Raw genomic sequence first — 20,080 nt, 5'->3', positions numbered from 1 at the left:
AAGACCACATCAAATGACTTGATTAATAAATTTTAAGTACATTGATACTTGCATTGACATCTACATTGGGATCTACATTCCACAGGTCACCTTATAGTGTGTGTGGTGCCATTGTCACTTTCCCATTTCCAATCCAGTCACAAATAGACACTGAAAAAATAGATTGCATAAAATCCAACTCAAAATTTTCTCACACAACATGATGAAGGCAGTCATGTATATGTAAAATTTCTTGACTTTTAAAACCACAGCTACTTATTTTCATAAGAGAACAATTGTATAGTGCGTCAAGTGGAATTTGTGACTGGATAGAAGATTTGTTGATAGGGAAGATGCAGCATGTTATCTTACACACAGAGTCATCAACAGAACTAAAAATAACTTCAGGTGTGCCACAGGGAAGTGTGATGGGAGCCTCACTGTTCATGTTGTATACTAATTATTCTGGTGTCAATTTTAATAGCGATCTCAGCCTTTTCACAGATGATGCAGTTATCTATAGTGAAATACTGTCTGAATAAATCCACACAAATATTCAGCTGGATCTCAAAGAGATTTCACAATGGTACAAAGATCATTTAGAAACGGCAAACTGTGCACGTCCTGAAACCAAAATCATAGTATCCTGTGACCACGAAATCAATGAGTCAGAGTTGGCATCAGTCAGCTTATTCAAATATGTGGCCATAACACTTTGAGTATGGAATCAAACAATCAAAAATGCTGGGTCATAGGTAACACAGGTGGCAGACTTGAGTTCATTGGTATAATATCAGAGAAATGCAATCTACATCTCTACTCTACAAACCACCATGAGGTGCATAGCAGGGAGTGTGCCTCATTGTAACAATTACTAGCATTTCTTCTCATTCCAATTACATACGGAGCATGGGAAGAATGATTGTTTGAATGCCTCCATATGTGCAGTAATTGTTCTAATCTTACCATCACAATCCCAATGTGAGCGATACATATGGGACCGTAGTACATTTAAAGCCTGTTCTTGAAACTTTGTTAGCAAACTTTCTCAGGATAGCTTACATCTGTCTTCAGCAGTCTTCCAGTTCAGTTCCTTTGGGATGCCTGTAACATTCTTCCACAGATTAAACAAACCTGCTATTACTCATGCTGTCCTTCTCTGTATTCATTCAATATCCACTTGAACAATATCCTAGAACCAATCACACAAGTGATTTGTAAGCAATCTCCTTTGTAGACTGATTGCACTTCCCCAGTATTCTACCAATAAACTGGTCTACCACATGCTTTACCAACAACTGAAGCTATATGATCATTTCATACTACCTGTTTTCATTTTGTGAAGTGCAAAATTTTACATTCCTGAACATTTAAATCAAGTTGCCAATCTCTGCACCACTTTTAAATTTTATCAAGATCTGATAAATTTATACAGCTTTTTTCAAACAGTGCTTCATTATAGATAACTGCATCATCTGCAAAAAGTATGAAGCTACCATTAACATTGTTTGCAAAGTCATTAATATACAACATGAACAGCAAGGGTCTCAACACATTTCTCTGGGGCACACCGTAAATTACTTCTACATCATAGATGACTCTCCATACAAGATAACATGCTGTGTTCTCCCTATTAAAAAGTCCTAACCTGAGTGACAGATTTCACTTGATATCCAATATGATCATACTTTTGACAATAACCATAGGTGTGATACTGAGTCAAATGCTTTTCGGAAATCAAGAAATACTACATAACCTGACTGCCTTGATCCACGAGAAAAGTGAGAGTTGGGTTTCACATGATCATTGTTATCAGAATTCATACTGGTTGCCATCAAGGGGGTCATTGTGATCAACATACCTCATTATGTTTGAGCTCAGAATATGTTCTAAGATTCTACAACTAATCTATGTCAACAATATGAGATGGTAGTTTTGTGGATCTCTTCCACTATCCTTCTTGTACATGGTATGATCTGTGCCTTTTTCCAAGAACCGAGCATGGTTTTTTGTTCAAGGGATCTACGACAGATTGTAGTTAGAAGAGGGGTTAACTCAGCTGCAAATTCAGTATAGAATCTGACAAGTATTCTATCGGGCCCTGAAGCAGTTCTAACGATGTGAGCAGTTTCTGGTCACCACTGCCACTAATACTTCTTTATTTCATCTTTTCAGTGGCACAAGGATTTAGTTGGGGCATTTCTCCTGAGTCTTCCTGTGTAAAGGAACATTTGAAAATGGAGTTAAGCATTTCAGCTTCTCCTTTGCTAACCTCAACTACATTTCCTGTCTCTTTTGCTAGGGTCTGGACACAAACTTTGGTGCCACTAACAGCCATTACATACAGCCAGAATTTCCTTGGGTTTTATGAAAGTTTATTTGACAATATTCTGCTACGGTAATCACTGAATGCATCGCACATTGCTCTCGTCACAGCCAAGCGTGTTTCATTCAGTCTCTCCCTTTACAAACTGTTCTACTGGATACATACCTATACAGTGCATGGTCAAGTATTCCTTTCATCTTGAGCCATAGGTCCTCTACATGCTGCACTGTGTTGAAAGTTTCAAGTTCCTCATTGAGATATGATACTACCCATTTTTTATCTAGCTTACTGAACACATATATGTTTCTGCTTGTTTTAGTTGTCCTTTGTACTGTAGTAATCAGCGTTGCCACAACCATGTCATGGTTACTGATATCAATTTCTATGTGGACAACCTCAAAGTGGTGAGGTCTATTTGTTGCTGTTAGCTGCAATATATTTACATCATGAGTGGGGTTTGTAACTATCTGTTCTAGGTAGTTTTCAGAGACGACATTTAGTAATGTTTCATGGGACGTCTTATCATGCCCAACACTAACAAAAATGTAATTTTCCCAATTAATTGTGATTACAGTTCTACTGGGGAAATTATGTAGAAGTGAACTGAGGTTTTCTCTAAAATTTTTGGTTGCATCAGGAGATGAGTCCATTGGGTGATAGAAGGATCCAGTTACTATTTTATGCCCACACCTGATACTGAGTCTTTCCCAAACAGTCTCACATGTTGCTTCAGTTTCTGTCTCAGATGGATTTGAATTTGTCTACTGCAGCAAATGCACCACCTCCATTTACAAGCAGTCAACAAAGTAGATTGCTTACAAAACACTCATGCAACCCATTGTAGAATACTGCACAAGCACTTGGGATCCATACCAAATGCAATTGCCAGTGGATATTGAATGTCTACACAGAAGGGCAGTATGGACAGCCACAGTTTGTTTGGCCCATAGTAAAGTTGAAAGGCACTGTACACATCCACTTCAGCTGTTGTTTACAAGCATTTACTTTATTTAATTACTCACAACTAGCCAATTTCAGCATTAGGAGCCATTCTCAAGTGCTGTAGGTGTCAATCTGCTGTAATATATCTAGCTAACTGCAAACCTAGCTGTTCTGAAAGCGAGCATGTATTAGATGTGATCAAAAAGCAACAGGATTTTTTGTTTTTCTTACAGAATTTTTATTTATTCATTAACTTTGTCCCCTTCAGTGTAAACCCCACTCATCTATACTTCTGCCAGCACATTTTCCAGTCTTGAAAGCATTCCTGGATCTCTCTTTTCATTATGGTGTTCAGCTCCTTCAGTGATCCTGTTTTTATCTCATCAATGGTGACAAAATGACTTCCTTCCATGGTTTTCTTCAGCCTTGGAAACAGAGAGAAGTCACACAGAACCATCTCTGCCAAATATAGTGGCTGAGGCAACAAAATGGTTTTGTTTTTTGCCAAAAAATCGAAAACAAGCATTGACATGTGAACAGGAGCATTACAGTGACGCAATTTCCATGAGTAGTTTTGCCACAATTCTGGTCATTTTCTGCAGAATGCTCCATGCAAAAGGTGTATAATTTCTGGGTAGTATTCCGTGTCAACCATACAACTATAAGGCAGGAACTTGTGATGAACTATCCCACTGAAATCAAATTTTTTTCAGTCTTGGCCCTTTAGGCATTTTCATTGAGACAATTAGGCTTTGATTTAGATGTCATACTGGTATACCCATGTTTTGTCACTTATTATAACATTCTTCAGAAGTTCTGGATCATTATTGTCTTCATTCAGAAATTTCTGAGTGATGTCTACATGACATTGTTTTTGGTCAAAATTCAACAATTTTGGAACATACTTTGCTGCTACATGTTTCATGCTCAAAACATTCAAAAAACTTGCTTAGTGTGAGCCAAAGGAAATGCCGACATCATCAGCAACCCCTCTGATAATGATTCAATGATTTACCACAAGCATTTTCCTTACTTCTTCCACACTGTTGTCAGTAATTGATGTGCCAGGGTGTCAAGGTCAATTGTAATCTTTAATGCCTGCTCAATTGTCTAAGAAACATTATACAACTCATAAACTCTTGTCTTGCTCCTAGTAGATATGCCAACTGCCACAGTCAATATTTCAAATGCAGCGGTGAATTTTATTCCATTTGTCAAGTAAAATAGAATGCAAATTCCTTGATCCACCTTTTTCTAGAAGTAAAAATTTGCCGAGCACTCAAAATCACATTTAACCTTTTCAACTTTCAACCGTAAACTAACTATTCAGAACTGCTCAAAATGCAAACATATATAAGGGATATGTGTACAAACACAATAAAAAAATTGAAAATTGGATGATAAAACCTACAAAATTAAAAAATTCCAATTACTGTTTGATCTGAATACATATATGTTCAAGTGTCAAATTTAAAACAAAATGTTTACTGAATATAGTAATAGTTATCACAGAAGCAAGTGACACATTCTTAAACAATGTATGTGCTCACTTTCATAACTGAAAACCAAGTGCTGGTTCAGTTTACATGGGGAACAAACAATGACTATTACTGTTGCCCCACATGTAGATCATTGCACAAGATGACACAATAATCTTACGTATTGTTTCAACTATGTACATTAAATGTGAAGACAAATCCAGTTATTAGTCACTCATAAATTCAAACACATCATTCAATACATCTGATCACACAGAATTCCACTGAAGATCTAAGATTTACAGTCTTCACTTGTCTTGAGCATTTACATTTTAGTATGACTGTTTTCTCTAGGGTGGTCATGACAACTTCAAGGGACACCGTCAGGCACAAATGTCCACATTCGGCAAATGTTACCATGCTGCTACGCTGTGCCTTGCCCCTGCTTCGTTAAGTCACTCCATACATACCGTCATCACAGATGGGGGCAAGCACAGCATATATTTCACACTATATAAAATGTTTACAAACAACATGTCCGTCCTTCACCAAGATGAGCATCTTCAATGGAACACAGGTCATTCTCACAAAAATCCATGTTACTCTACAGTGCCCTCACAATGTTAATGGAACAAAGCAAAATTTGTTTGATCTATAACATTAGAAATACTCCAGAATGAAATCTGAACTACGCAGTGGAGTGTGCGCTAATATGAAACTTCGTTGGAGATTAAAACTGTGTGCAGGACCGAGACTCAAACATGGGACCTTTGCCTTTCACGGGCAAGTGGTCCACTGACTGAGCTGCCCAAGGTCAGCACACAACCCATTCTCACAGATTAAATTCCACCAGTACCTTGTCTCCTACCTTCCAAACTTCACAGAAGTTCTCCTGCCAAACTTGCAAACACACACGCAGTTCATATGAGGAAACTTAAAAAAGTAAATTACACATTACTATTGCAGGTGAAGTAATGTTCATTAAATGCTGCATTATATTTCCAGGTAATAGAGATACATGACATTATTTTTGAATGTACTCACCAAATCTCTGTAAACAACAGTCAAAATGTTATACTAGTCATTCAGTCACTCAAAGATGAAAATTCACTGTGTGAACATGGTCATTGTAGGTAAATCTACAATTGCTCTGGATCAGTTCCTTGATTGCCTGGATGTTGTCACCAGTAGTCAATGTTGATGGCCTTCAAGCCAAATGCCAAGATGGTTCATTTGAAAAGGGCACAGCTATTTTCCTTCCCTATCCTTTCACAATCTGAGCTTTTGTTCTGTCTCTGTTGACTGCAGTATTGTCACTACATTAAACACTAATCTTCCTTCCTTCCTTTAGATGGTCATCCATCTCATTATCACTACCCACATCCATGAGGCTGTGGTCAAATTGTCGGCACCATTTCACTACAGCTGGATGCGACATTGCATTTGTGTATTGTATTGTGTGTATTAAACCAGGGACCCAGAAACGACAACAACAGAGAGGCTTCATCCCTTCGTAGCCCTCAGTGGTTCACAACCCCACAACAGGCCACAGCAGTCCATCCACCCCATCACCGCCCCACACCAGACCACCAGATCCAGGGTTATTGTGCGGCTCTGCCCCCAGTGGAACCCCCCTGCCACCCCCTGCCCCGGGAATGTCTCATACCAGATGAGTGTACCCCAAATGTTTGCGTGGTAGAGTAATTATGGTGTAAGCATACGTTGAGACAGTGTTTGTGCAGCAATCACTGACATAGTGTAACTGAGGCAGAATAAGGGGAACCAGCCTGCTTTTGTCAAGCTGAGAACAGTGGAAGATAGCTCAGACCACATTGGACTGACAGATCTGTCACGCAGTGTAACCTACTCACAGTGTGACAGTCAAGCTGCTGCACACACATGTGAAAGAGAAACACGTGGAAAACAAGTTAATTGAAATGTAATAAAATTAATATTATTTGTGTGAAATTCTTCGTTTGAATGAATATTCTAAATGTAAGTATACATAACTGTGTTATTTATGTCATTAAAACTAAACATAGAGCAAGATTACAATCTGAAGTTGCCTGTACGATATAGTAAATTTACGGATTTTATCAAGTAATCCAGTACATAGCGAAAGATGAACCATCGATCACTTCCCTCACCATCTCTGTAAAACTACTGCAGACTACATCCATTTGAAACTGGTTACTGTAGTCGAGCTTTGGTCTCCCTTCCTTCTACGATTTTAACCCACTCCCTCCCCTTTGCATCTGCCCCCTCCTCCTCCTCTCCACAGTTCCAATTCCCTCCATTACCAAATTGGGTATTGCTTGGTGTCCCCTATCAACTGACCCATTCTTTTAGGCAAATTATACCACATTTTTTTCCATAATACATTCAGGAACTCCTTGTAGTTATCCATGCCATTCACAGAAGGGCATGTATCGCGTACGTCAAATATAGAGCTCAGAGTAAAGATGTGCATGATCCTAATTAGTTTGTAAACTTCAGGACACATACTATGGTAAAGTATTAGTCAACAGATGCAGAGTCTACCTGCTGGAGAGCATTTTTAATCTCCATGGAGCAAGGAGGAATGAAGGAGATCTCATACCATGGAAGATTTCTGGCAGCGAGGATGGCAAAAATGATGTAATATAAGCCACTGTTGTTGTGTGCTATTCACAGAATGTTAATAAGAGGTCTTTGAGACAGTAATATTAATTGATTGTCATGTAACATATTGTGAAAGTTTCTGACAATATACATAGTTATTTGGAACCAATCTACACTTTATTTAAATAGAGAAGCATTGTTTTGTTTTATAGCCACTTCACTTGTAGAAACCTTTTCACTTGTAGAACTTGTAGAAGTTTGATGCCAAGGAAGAAGAGGGCACAGAATAGCTGGACCCTGTGGCAAATCACTAGAGGTTCAAGGCTGAATATCTACACCAGCGTAATAAGGGAGTGTTAAAGTGTAGCTGCATGGATTAATAGACATAGAATAGTTGTTGCTCAACCAGTCAAAACATCACCATACTAGCTAAATACAACAGTCATCTACAAACATCAAAAAAAGTTTTGCATCACCCTGGTACCCAAAATTCCTGAAGATAGACGTTGACTATGGATATTGTATCACAGACACTATCCCTTTGATTGTTCAGAGATGTCACAAAACCCACCCAAAGATCTAAACAACCATGCATGAGCAGTGCCTATTAGATGGAGGGTGTCCGACAGCCAATCAGTTCCAGTCATTCCACCAGGAAGGAGGTACACGGCTCATGTTCTCTGTAGTTCATGCCTAGACAGTCAATACCGTGGTTCAATCATACCCGCATTGCTACTTTGTGCCAGGAAGGGCTCTCAACAAGGGAAGTATCCAGGCATCTCAGAGTGAACCAAAGCGATGTTGTTCAGACATGGAGGAGATACAGAGAGACAGGAACTGTCAATGATGTGCCTCGCTCAGGCCGCACAGGGGCTACTACTGCAGTGAATGACCACTACCTATGGATTGTGGCTCGGAGGAACCCTGACAGCAACACCACCATCTACATCTACATCTACATCCATACTCCGCAAGCCACCTCACGGTGTGTGGCGGAATGTACCTTGAGTACCTCTATTGGTTCTCTCTTCTATTCCAGTCTCGTATTGCTCATGGAAGGAAGGATTGTTGGTATGCTTCTGTGTGGGCTCTGATCTCTCTGATTTTATCCTCATGGTCTCTTCGCGAGATATACGTAGGAGGGAGCAATATACTGCTTGACTCCTCGGTGAAGGTATGTTCTCGAAACTTCAACAAAAGCTCGTACCGACCTACTGAGTATCTCTCCTGCAGAGTCTTCCACTGGAGTTTATCTATCATCTCCACAATGCTTTCGCGATTACTAAATGATTCTGTAATGAAGCACACTGCTCTCCGTTGGATCTTCTCAATCTCTTCTATCAACCCTATCTGGTACGGATCCCACACTGCTGAACAGTATTCAAGCAGTGGGCAAACAAGCGTACTGTAAACTACTTCCTTTGTTTTTGGATTGCATTTCCTTAGGATTCTTCCAATGAATCTCAGTCTGGCATCTGCTTTACTGACGAACAACTTTATATGATCATTCCATTTTAAATCACTCCTAATGCATACTCCCAGATAATTTATGGAATTAACTGCTTCCAGTTGCTGACCTGCTATATTGTAGCTAAATGATAAGCGATCTTTCTTTCTATGTATTCGCAGCACATTACACTCGTCTACATTGAGATTCAATTGCCATTCCCTGCACCATGCGTCAATTCGCTGCAGATCCTCCTGCATTTCAGTACAATTTTCCAATTGTTACAACCTCTCGATATACCACAGCATCATCCGCAAAAAGTGTCAGTGAACTTCCGATGTCATCCACAAGGTCATTTATGTATATTGTGAATAGCAACGGTCCTACGACACTCCCCTGTGGCACACCTGAAATCACTCTTACTTCGGAAGACTTCTCTCCACTGAGAATGACATGCTGCGTTCTGTTATCTAGGAACTCTTTAATCCAATCACACAATTGGTCTGATAGTCCATATCCTCTTACTTTGTTCATTAAGCGACTGTGGGGAACTGCATCAAACGCCTTGCGGAAGTCAAGAAACACGGCATCTACCTGGGAACCCATGTCTATGGCCCTCTGAGTCTCATGGTCAAATAGCACGAACTGGGTTTCACACAATCATCTTTTTTGAAGCCCATGCTGATTCCTACAGAGTAGATTTCTAGTCTCCAGAAAAGTCATTATACCGGAACATAATACATGTTCCAAAATTCTACAACTGATCTGTGTTAGAGATATAGGTCTATAGTTCTGCACATCTGTTCGACATCCCTTCTTGAAAACGGGGATGACCTGTCGACATCCCTTCTTGAAAATGGGGATGACCTGTGCCTTTTTCCAATCCTTTGGAATGCTATGCTCTTCTAGAGACCTACGGTACACTGCTGCAAGAAGGGGGGCAAGTTCCTTCACGTACTCTGTGTAAAATCGAACTGGTATCCCATCAGGTCCAGCGGCCTTTCCTCTTTTGAGCGATTTTAATTGTTCCTCTATCCCTCTGTCATCTATTTCAATATCTACCATTTTGTCATCTGTGTGACAATCTAGAGAAGGAACTACAGTGCAGTCTTCCTCTGTGAAACAGCTTTGGAAAAAGACATTTAGCATTTCGGCCTTTAGTCTGTCATCCTCTGTTTAAGTACCATTTTGGTCACCAGACAATTGTTGAAGACGTGTTTGGAGCCAACCCCATCAGGCTGAACGCCTTAGACACACTGTCCAGTGAGTGCAGCAAGGTGGAGGTTCCCTGCTGTTTTGGGGTGCCATTACCTGGGGCCGACGTATGCGCTGGTGGTCATGGAAGGCACCGTAACAGCCATATGATAAGTAAGTGCCATCCTCCGACTGATAGTGAAACCATATCAGCAGCATATTGGTGAGGCATTCGTCATTGCGGATGGCAATTCGCACCCCTATCATGCACATCTTGTGAATGATTTCCTTCAGGATAACGACATCGCTCGACTAGTGTGGCCAGCATGTTCTCCAGACATGAACTGTATCGAACATGCCTAGGATAGATTGAAAAGGGCTTTTTATGGATGACATGACGAAGCAACCACTCTGAGGGAATCGTCGTTGAGGAGTGGGACAATCTGGACCAACAGTGCTTTGATGAACTTGTGGATAGGGATGCCATGAGGAATACAGGCTTGCATCAATGCAAGAGGACATGCTACTGAGTATTAGAAGTACCAGTGTGTACAGCAAGCTGGACCTCTGAAGGTCTCACTGCATGGTGGTACAACATGCAATGTGTGATTTTCATGAGCAATAAAAAGGATGGATCGTATTTATGTTGCTCTCTATTACAATTTTCTGTACAGGAACCAAAGTGATGCAAGACTTTTTTTTAAGTGTGTAATAAACGTTCAATCCTCATTAGTTATTGGATCTACCTTATCTAATCTTCAGCATTCCTCTGTAAACCTACAGTTCAGAAACTGCAGTTGTCTTCTTGTTGTTACCTTCCATCATTCACCTTGCACCTTCAAACAAGGCTTCACTGGAAATACTCTAACAAAGGACTTCCTAGTCATCATCATCATCATCATCATTTAAGACTGATTATGCCTTTCAGCGTTCAGTCTGGAGCATAGCCCCCTTATACAGTTCCTCCATGATCCCCTATTCAGTGCTAACATTGGTGCCTCTTCTGATGTTAAACCTATTACTTCAAAATCATTCTTAACCGAATCCAGGTACCTTCTCCTCGGTCTGCCCTGACTCCTCTTACCCTCTACTGCTGAATCCATGAGTCTCTTGGGTAACCTTGCTTCTCCCATGCATGTAACATGACCCCACCATCTAAGCCTGTTCGGCCTGACTGCTACATCTATAGAGTTCATTCCCAGTTTTTCTTTGATTTCCTCATTGTGGACACCCTCCTGACATTGTTCCCATCTACTAGTACCTGCAATCATCCTAGCTACTTTCATATCCGTAACCTCAACCTTGTTGATAAGGTAACCTGAATCCACCCAGCTTTTGCTCCCATACAACGAAGTTGGTCGAAAGATTTAACGGTGCACAGGTAACTTAGTCTTGGTACTGACTTCCTTCTTGCAGAAGAGAGTAGATCGTAGCTGAGCGCTCACTGCATTAGCTTTGCTACACCTCGCTTCCACTTCCTTCACTATGTTGCAATCCTGTGAGAATATGCATTCTAAGTACTTGAAACCGTCCACCTGTTCTAACTTTGTTCCTCCTATTTGGCACTCAATCCGTTTATATTTCTTTCCCACTGACATTACTTTCGTTTTGAAGATGCTAATCTTCATACCATAGTCCTTACATTTCTGATCTAGCTCTGAAATATTACTTTGCAAACTTTCAATCGAATCTGCCATCACAACTAAGTCATCTGCATATGCAAGACTGCTTATTTTGTGTTCACATATCTTAATCTCACCCAGCCAGTCTATTGTTTTCAACATATGATCCATAAATAATATGAACAACAGTGGAGACAGGTTGCAGCCTTGTCTTACCCCTGAAACTACTCTGAACCATGAACTCAATTTACCATCAACTCTAACTGCTGCCTGACTATCCATGTAAAGACCTTTAATTGCTTGCAAAAGTTTGCCTCCTATTCCATAATCTTGTAGAACAGACAATAACTTCCTCCTAGGAACCCGGTCATATGCCTTTTCTAGATCTATAAAGCATAGATACAATTCCCTGTTCCACTCATAACACTTCTCCATTATTTGCCGTAAGCTAAAGATCTGGTCCTACCAGCCTCTAAGAGGCCTAAACCCACACTGATTTTCATCCAATTGGTCCTCAACTAATACTCGCACTTTCCTTTCAACAATACCTGAGAAGATTTTACCCACAATGCTGATTAAAGAGATACCTCTGTAGTTGTTACAATCTTTTCTGTTTCCATGTTTAAAGATTGGTGTGATTACTGCTTTTGTCCAGTCTGATGGAATCTGTCCTGACTCCCAGGCCATTTCAATTATCCTGTGTAGCCATTTAAGACCTGACATTCCACTGTATTTGATGAGTTCTGACTCAATTTCATCCACCCCAGCCGCTTTATTGCACTGCAATCTATTGACCATTTTTTCCACTTCCTCAAATGTGATCCTATTTCCATCATCATTCCTATCCTATTCTACCTCAAAATCTGAAACATTACTGATCGCATTTTCACCTACATTGAGCAACTCTTCAAAATATTCCCTCCATCTGCCCAAGGCATCCACAGGATTCACCAGCAGTTTTCCTGACCTGTCCAAAATACTTGTCATTTCCTTCTTACCTCCCTTTCGAAGACTGCTATTTACACTCCAGAATGGTTTTCCAGCAGCTTGACCCATAGTCTCCAACCTGTTTCCAAAGTCTTCCCATGATTTCTTCTTGGATGCTGCAATTATCTGTTTGGCTTTGTTTCTTTCTTCAACATAACTTTCTCTGTCTACCTGGGTTCTGGTATGTAGCCATTTTTGATACGCCTTCTTTTTCCTTTTACAGGCTGCCTTGACTGTATCATTCCACCAAGCTGTTTGCTTCATCCTACTTTTACACACTACTGTTCCAAGACATTCTTTAGCCACTTCTAGCACTGTGTCCCTGTACCTTGTCCATTCCTTTTCCAATGACTGTAATTGACTACACTCAACTAACTGGTACCTTTCTGAGATCACTGTTATGTGCTTGTGCCTGATTTCCTTATCCTGAAGTTTCTCCACTCTTATCCTCCTACATATGGACCTGACCTCCTGCACTTTTGGCCTCACAATCCCAATTTCACTGCAGATTAAATAATGATCAGTGTCATCAAAGAATCCCCTGAATACACGTGTGTCCCTCACAGCCTTCCTGAATTCCTGATCTGTTATTATATAGTCAATGACAGATCTGGTTCCCCTGCCTTCCCAAGTATACCGGTGAATGTTCTTATGTTTAAAAAAGGAGTTTGTGATTACTAAGCCCATACTGGCACAGAAATCCAAGAGTTGTTTCCCGTTCCTGTTGGCCTCCATATCCTCTCCAAATGTACCCATAACCTTTTCATACCCTTCTGTTCGATTTCCAATCCTGGCGTTAAAATCACCCATGAGCAGAACACTGTCCTTGTCCTTTACTCTAACAACTACATCACTGAGTGCCTCATAAAAACTATCCATCTTACCTTGATTTGTCCCTTCACAATGTGAATATACTGACACAATCCTAATTTTCTTGCTAGACACTGTCAAATCTATCCACATCAGTCGTTCGTTTACATACCTTATTGCAACTACACTGGGTTCCATTTCTTTCCTGATGTAAAGCCCTACACCCCATTGTGCTATTCCTGCTTTGACTCCTGACAGGTAGACCTCGTATTCTCCCACTACCTCTTCTTTCTCAGCCCTTACCCGAATGTCACTAACAGCTAAAACATCCAGCCTCATCTTACTTGCAGCCTCTGCCAGCTCTACCTTCTTCCCAGAGTAGCCTCCATAGATATTAATAGCTCCCCATCTCATTATCATTTGTTTGCCAAGTCGTATCTTAGGAGTCCCTGGTTTGTCAGTTAGAGGTGGGACTCCGTCACCTCCAAAGGTCCGAGGCATTTTGCTCTGATTGTTGCCAGCATCATATTTAAAATACCAGGGAAGCAGGTTGCTAGCCTTACTTGCCCCGAGTCCCATTGGGTTTTACCCCTAACGGCTGAGGGACTAATCGGTGGATTTGGTAGTCTTTGCCGTATGAGCACAAAGGTGACCACGACTCAGAATATGTCCGAGATGCCCAGCCTTATTCCAAAGTAACTGGTATCCCGACTGTCAGGACCACTTACTTGGCCACTCATACGTTGCCCGTGGTTCATGAACTAGGACATGACTACAGGAACCCACACCATGAACCACGGACTTCCTAGTATATAGATTTATATTTGTATCAATAAATTCTTGTATAACTTTGTGATAGGACAATGCCACATTAAAGGTTCAAAATCTGATTGGATTTTTTTCCACTAATATTTATTACCAACAACACTTGTTACCTTGCACATATTGGATTTATTTCAAAATTTGGTTATCCAAGTGTAAGTACATTTGAAGTCATTCACATTTAAAATTATTAATTATAAACTCTCAAACTAACTTCAAAAGAGATCTTTGGTAAGTAACTCATTTGCTATGTAAAGACTTCCTTTGACATCTGTTTTATCTTTGTCCTTCCTGGTTAGTCGCAAGCCTCGATGTTGTTGGGGAGCTACTGTACTGTGTGTGTAGTGTCGTATTTTGAGGCTTAGTCATGTTTGAATATTGAAATGGCGCTGTGTCAAAAAGTTGGGAATTACCTAAATGTGTGAAACACAAAATGTCTGCAAAAGGTTATTTCCAATACATATTTATTTTAAGCTAAAACCTTCAAGCAGAAATATCATACTTCTACTTCCACAACCAACAAGCTAACTTAAAAACTACTAGATCTTTTTTATAACAAAATCTATTTTATGAGCAATTCTACCTGTGCTCATAACTGTCCTCAGTGGCAGAAAGCATTATGCAAATATATGCATAGGAATGATTTGCAAAGTTTGTCACAAAATTATATTTTGATGATGCACTATATACAAGTATTAAGGTTTGATGATGAAGACACTTTTTCATGATGGTCTACTTTGGACAGCTGTGTGAAACAAGTTTTCAAGGGGATACAGTGCAGAATTTTGTCTTGACAGAAAGTCGCAAGCATAGACAGAAGAGGACTTTGCCTGTTGTGGGAACAGGAATAGTGTGGACGACAAGTGCTGCCTCATTCATGCACAGCTGGCAGCCTACACATCTTTTGTGCTTCTGCAAAAGCAGGACTGACATGTGCTGATCTTTTTTGGGTTATCAAAATGGTACCTAGTCCACTTATATACCACGAGTAGCATCATTGTTCTTTCCAAAATAAGAAGACAATGAGCAACACACAACACAAAGCAAAGCACACAAAACATTCAATAATGGCCACCACAATAATGCTAAGGTTGGCAATGTTGTAAATAATGTAGTACAGGATCAAACTTAAATAGTAATCTTACACAACCACAGTTCAAAAGATGACCCCAGTTTCCCCTAAATTGGATCCCTTAAAAACCAGCATGACAACAACAACAACAAAAAAAAAAACAACAAAATGCAATAATAGAAGGGGCAGTCAATGAAAACCATGCATTCACCACAGCCAGACCATGGGATAGTTCCATTCCAAAGTAATCACCAAACATGTTAAGACATTTATCCCACTGGGGGATGAGAAGGTAAATTTCTGTTTTGTAGGACATGGTTGACAGATCCACAGCCACACCCACTCTTGCATTTCTTTGGCTGACTGAAACTGATGTCCCTGCCTGTCTCGCTTCAAGGTGCCAAAGATGTGAAAAGATCTGGGCTGTACAAGGGATGCTGGAGTGTTATCAAAACCAAATTGCTGAAGTGTGGCCTTCACCTGATTGGCAGTGTAGGGATGGGCATTATCGTGCAACAGGATGATTCTGTCTAGGAGAATTCCGACAGCCTGAGGACAAATGTAAAGCCACCAATGGAAACATCGCACATCTCGCCCCCCCCCCCCCCCCCAAAAAAAAAAAGCTGTTCACACAAGTCCTGGTAAGGTCCTGATGACCTCCTCCTTTGGCTGTAGAGGACCTCTGCTTGCTGAGTTCCTCGAGCCCACAGTCAGGAATGCTGTCAGACAGAATCGTCCTATTGCACTATAACGCTTGCCCCCTGCACTAACAATCAGATGAAGGTTATGCTTCTGTGATTTGGTTGGAAAACATTGTGACATCCTCCATATACAGCTCAGATTTTTCACTATGTAATTTTAATATGTCTGGCAACATAAAGAAAGACAAGCGTGGACAACGGTTTCAGTCGGATGATGAATTGCAAGATTGGTTGCCATTGTGGATCCATCAGAGGCCAACCACACTCCGTGAAACAGGAACTGATCCTCTTGTCTCCCAGTGGGATAAAGGTCCTAACACATGTGCTGATTGTTTTTGAATGGAACCATTCCACAGTCCCAGTGTGGCTGGTTTCTGATTTTCATTTGAATGCTTGTCATATTATTAGTACTCCAAAGGTAACAACATTGGACCTGCTACCATCTTCTCAATTCATCCCTGAACCAGCATGTGCCATCTACAACCACAATTCACAAGTCAACCTTACATGGTATGGAAGAGGGTATTTTGTGTATTTCTGTTTTTTCACCCTTTCCTGTTATAGCCCAAGGATGTAGCCAAAGGGGAGAGGGGTGGGGTGTCCAGGGGTCCAGACCTCCCTTATCACCTAAATGAAATTATACACATGACATAGTTGTTGTGTACTGAAATTGAAAGATATTTTGGTTTTCAATCATTCAAATAAAAAGGGATATGCACTGTTGACAGCCAGCAAGGCCAACAATTAATAAACAATCTACACATCCATAGCACTATCAGCTATTGCGCATGCTCATTTTAGCGGAGACCAGTTGTTGGCCTTGCTTGACCTCAATTGTTGCTTTGTTATTCAATCAGTTCTTACTTTCAGTTGAGTTTAATGTAAATGCTACTGGTTATCAGTTTTGTGCTGTGTGCGGTTGTGATAGTTTCTAAAAAGGAGAGGAAAATTGATTTTGATTTGTCTGCTGGTATTATGGCGAGTTCAAAATATGCACACACTACTGTAATAGTCTAATTACCTATCTATAGCAGTCTAATGTTAACATTGGAGTTGTTATTTGGAGGCAGCTAGATTTCTGAATTTCACAAGGCAGCAGAGTGGGAAATATCATTATAAATAACAGTAAACATAAATCAGTGCATAAAAATACACTTGGATTTGTCTGAGCTGCCCAAAAAAGACATTGCTCAACAAAAATACAGCCCAAGTGGTGATGAGTGGATTTATTTTTAAAAAATTGCTCAATATTCTATCATTAGTCACCTGACTGGGAAAATATTGCCAAATCTTGTTACTTGGGCGGTACTCAATTACAAAAACCACATCTGATACAGTATGACGAGAAGGAGTTTGTCGAGAGCCAAAGGGGTTTCTGATGACAGCACACCCTATAGTTGTTCATTTCTAAAGGATTATTTTATTGGGCTCCTTGGATTCGTCTGAGCCAACTATGCCCTGCATCCCTTCCTCCCCCTTTCATCCAAAATCTATTTACACTCTTGAAGTAGTACAATAAATGAAGCCAGCAACTCTAGTCTCAAAATATGAATTTCTCCATGCACTATAAAATGACTAAACATGCACAATTAAAGGAAAAATGTGCAATGTCAGAATTCAATTTTTTGTTGTGATACATTTTATTTTATTTTAAAACAATGTTCAACAAGCAGTTTTTTCAAATTCTGCACCAACTTGGTATGGCTCTGTGTGTTGAGACACTGAGCTGGCAATCCTCAGGTTCATTAGGAGAGGTGCTTTGAATCCATCTGCTGTCAACCTTGAAATGGTTTCCTGTGGTTTCCCACTTTCAGTTTACACAAATGCTGTAGTTGGTCCCTTACTATAGCCCACATCGAGGTCCCAAATACCTTTCATTCCTGATAAATTCGAGTTCCCTTAAAGACACAGCTTCTCTGCTTAAATGAAATGAGCTACACTGAAGACGAGCCAAGCATCTCTTCAGAGATGCCTGGCACTAAAAGCCATATGATAAATAAATAATAATCCAAATTCTCGTAATTTTTGCTCATGCATTTGTCGCCAGGATGTTCTTTAATTACCTTTCTTACATCACAACAAGTGACACATGCATACTTAAATGAGGAAATTTGGGAAAGTGTAAGACTGAATAATATCAGGTCCTTTGCATTTTCACCACTAAAAATTGTTCTAGCTTCTCTGTTAAATATAGATTTCTTTATTCCAAAAGCCCTGTTACTAATAATCATTGTGTCCAAAAAAATTAGGGCTTCTCCATTTCTGATCACTTCCTCAGGTCAAAACCAGATTGAAAGAACAAGAGAGTAAAATGACCTCAGAGAGCGACAGGAGATTGGAGCACAGCTGCTTGTTAGTGGTTTACCAAAATACAGCACTCCCAATTAGATAAATCTCCAACTGGTGAAAACTTAGATACCATTTCTGACCAAAATGATTTATCACTCTTTATGGAAACTTTCAGAATAAATTAAAAACATGCATCTTTTTAAGGTCCTCTCTGACAAATCTGACCCCCTCCCCCCCTTCCCTGCTCTTTTGACAATATCCTGCCCAGTCAAATGTGTTTTGTGGTAAGAATAATTGCTGGTAACACTTTATGCGAACTCAAATCTCTATAATTTTATGTTCATGGTCTTTTAGCGAGACACACATAGGAGAAAGCAATATACTGGTTGAATTATCTAGAAACATACACTCACAGAATTTCAGTAGTAAACCATATCATGTAACAAACACCTCTCATGTTGAGTCTTGCCATTTCAGTTCAATGAGCAACTCTGTGGCAGTTTCACACTTACTAAATGAACCTATAATGAAATGCACTACTCTTCTTCTGATATTCTCTATTTCCTCTATCAATCTCATCTGGTAAGTATCCTAGATTGAGGAATAATATTCAAGTATTGGCTGAAGGAGCATTTTATAAGATATCTCTAATCACCCCATGAGCCTACTCCCATATTCCATGGGTGAGACTGCTTTCATTGATTGTTCAGGAGCTGTGTAATCACACAATTGTGTGTCTCTCTACTTATTTATGTGCAATACATTACATTTCTTTATGTTATGGGTCAACTACTAATCTCTGCACCAAGCTTCAATTCTCTGCAGCTCCCCTGCATTTAGATACAATTTTCTGGTGTTGCAACTGATCTATACACTACAGTATCATAGGTGAAAAGCCTCAATAAACTTTCAATATTATCCACTAGGTTGTTTCTAAAAATCGTGAAAAGTTCTGGACTGGTTTACTTCAGATTTTTACGCAATACTCTAATAAATTATCATACAGACATATATTACATATTTTTTAAACAAAAATGTGTAAGTTTTATGTTAAAACTGAGCGTGAGAAAGAAAATGCTGTTTTGTTCTATGAAAATGTGCATTTTTTTCTCAGCCAGTTTAAACTATGATAGCAGGTCAGTTAAACTGTTAGACAAACTGTTTCTTCCACATATATTGTTTCTTCACGTAGATAATTTTAAACAAAAGTTTTATGCACAACAATGTGCTGTTTTGTTTTCTCCCCTACAGTCAATTTCAACAGAAAGCCTGTATATTTGGAAATTTATACTTACAGCTCATCAGCTTCTGGACGGAATATTATTACCCAATCTGAATCATCCATAACTTTGTAAGACTATCTTTTTGCAGATTGAATTAAATAATACCAGTGATGTTACAATAATTACAGATCCAACAGCTGGACAGCTCTCTCTCATTCAATTTATACCAATGACCACAACTAGGTTTCCCATTCAACTTAAGAAAATTGAGGCTTCATATGCAGTATAAATAAAGAAGGCCCAGGGTCAGACATTCGGATACATTTGAAATTGATTTAAGATCAGATTTATTTTTAAGTCTTACAGTACAGTATACAAAGATGAAAATATATATTCTGAATTTTATTGTATTGTATTGTTAATAAAATAAAAACTTGAAAACAATATAAAATAGAACAAATAAGTTTTTCCATTCATTTTCTGCACGATTTATTATAATTTCAAGTTCCTCACTTTCAAAGTGGGTGGAGTTGTAATTAGGAGCCAAAATTTACATCCTGATAATTTCTAGGGACATTCTAGATTAG

At 39.6% G+C, this 20,080-nt stretch overlaps 1 protein-coding gene across 1 annotated transcript in view; it reads right to left on the bottom strand.

The window, feature by feature from the left end:
• LOC124622750 (aminopeptidase N-like) overlaps window positions 1–20,080 on the bottom strand; it is a 270,737-nt gene that overhangs the window by 54,240 nt on the left and 196,417 nt on the right. The gene's annotated exons all lie outside the window — the stretch shown is intronic.

Source organism: Schistocerca americana, chromosome 7, assembly GCF_021461395.2.
Source record: "Schistocerca americana isolate TAMUIC-IGC-003095 chromosome 7, iqSchAmer2.1, whole genome shotgun sequence".
Taxonomy (NCBI): Eukaryota; Metazoa; Arthropoda; class Insecta; order Orthoptera; family Acrididae; genus Schistocerca; species Schistocerca americana.
This window is presented reverse-complemented; position numbering and strand designations above follow the sequence as displayed.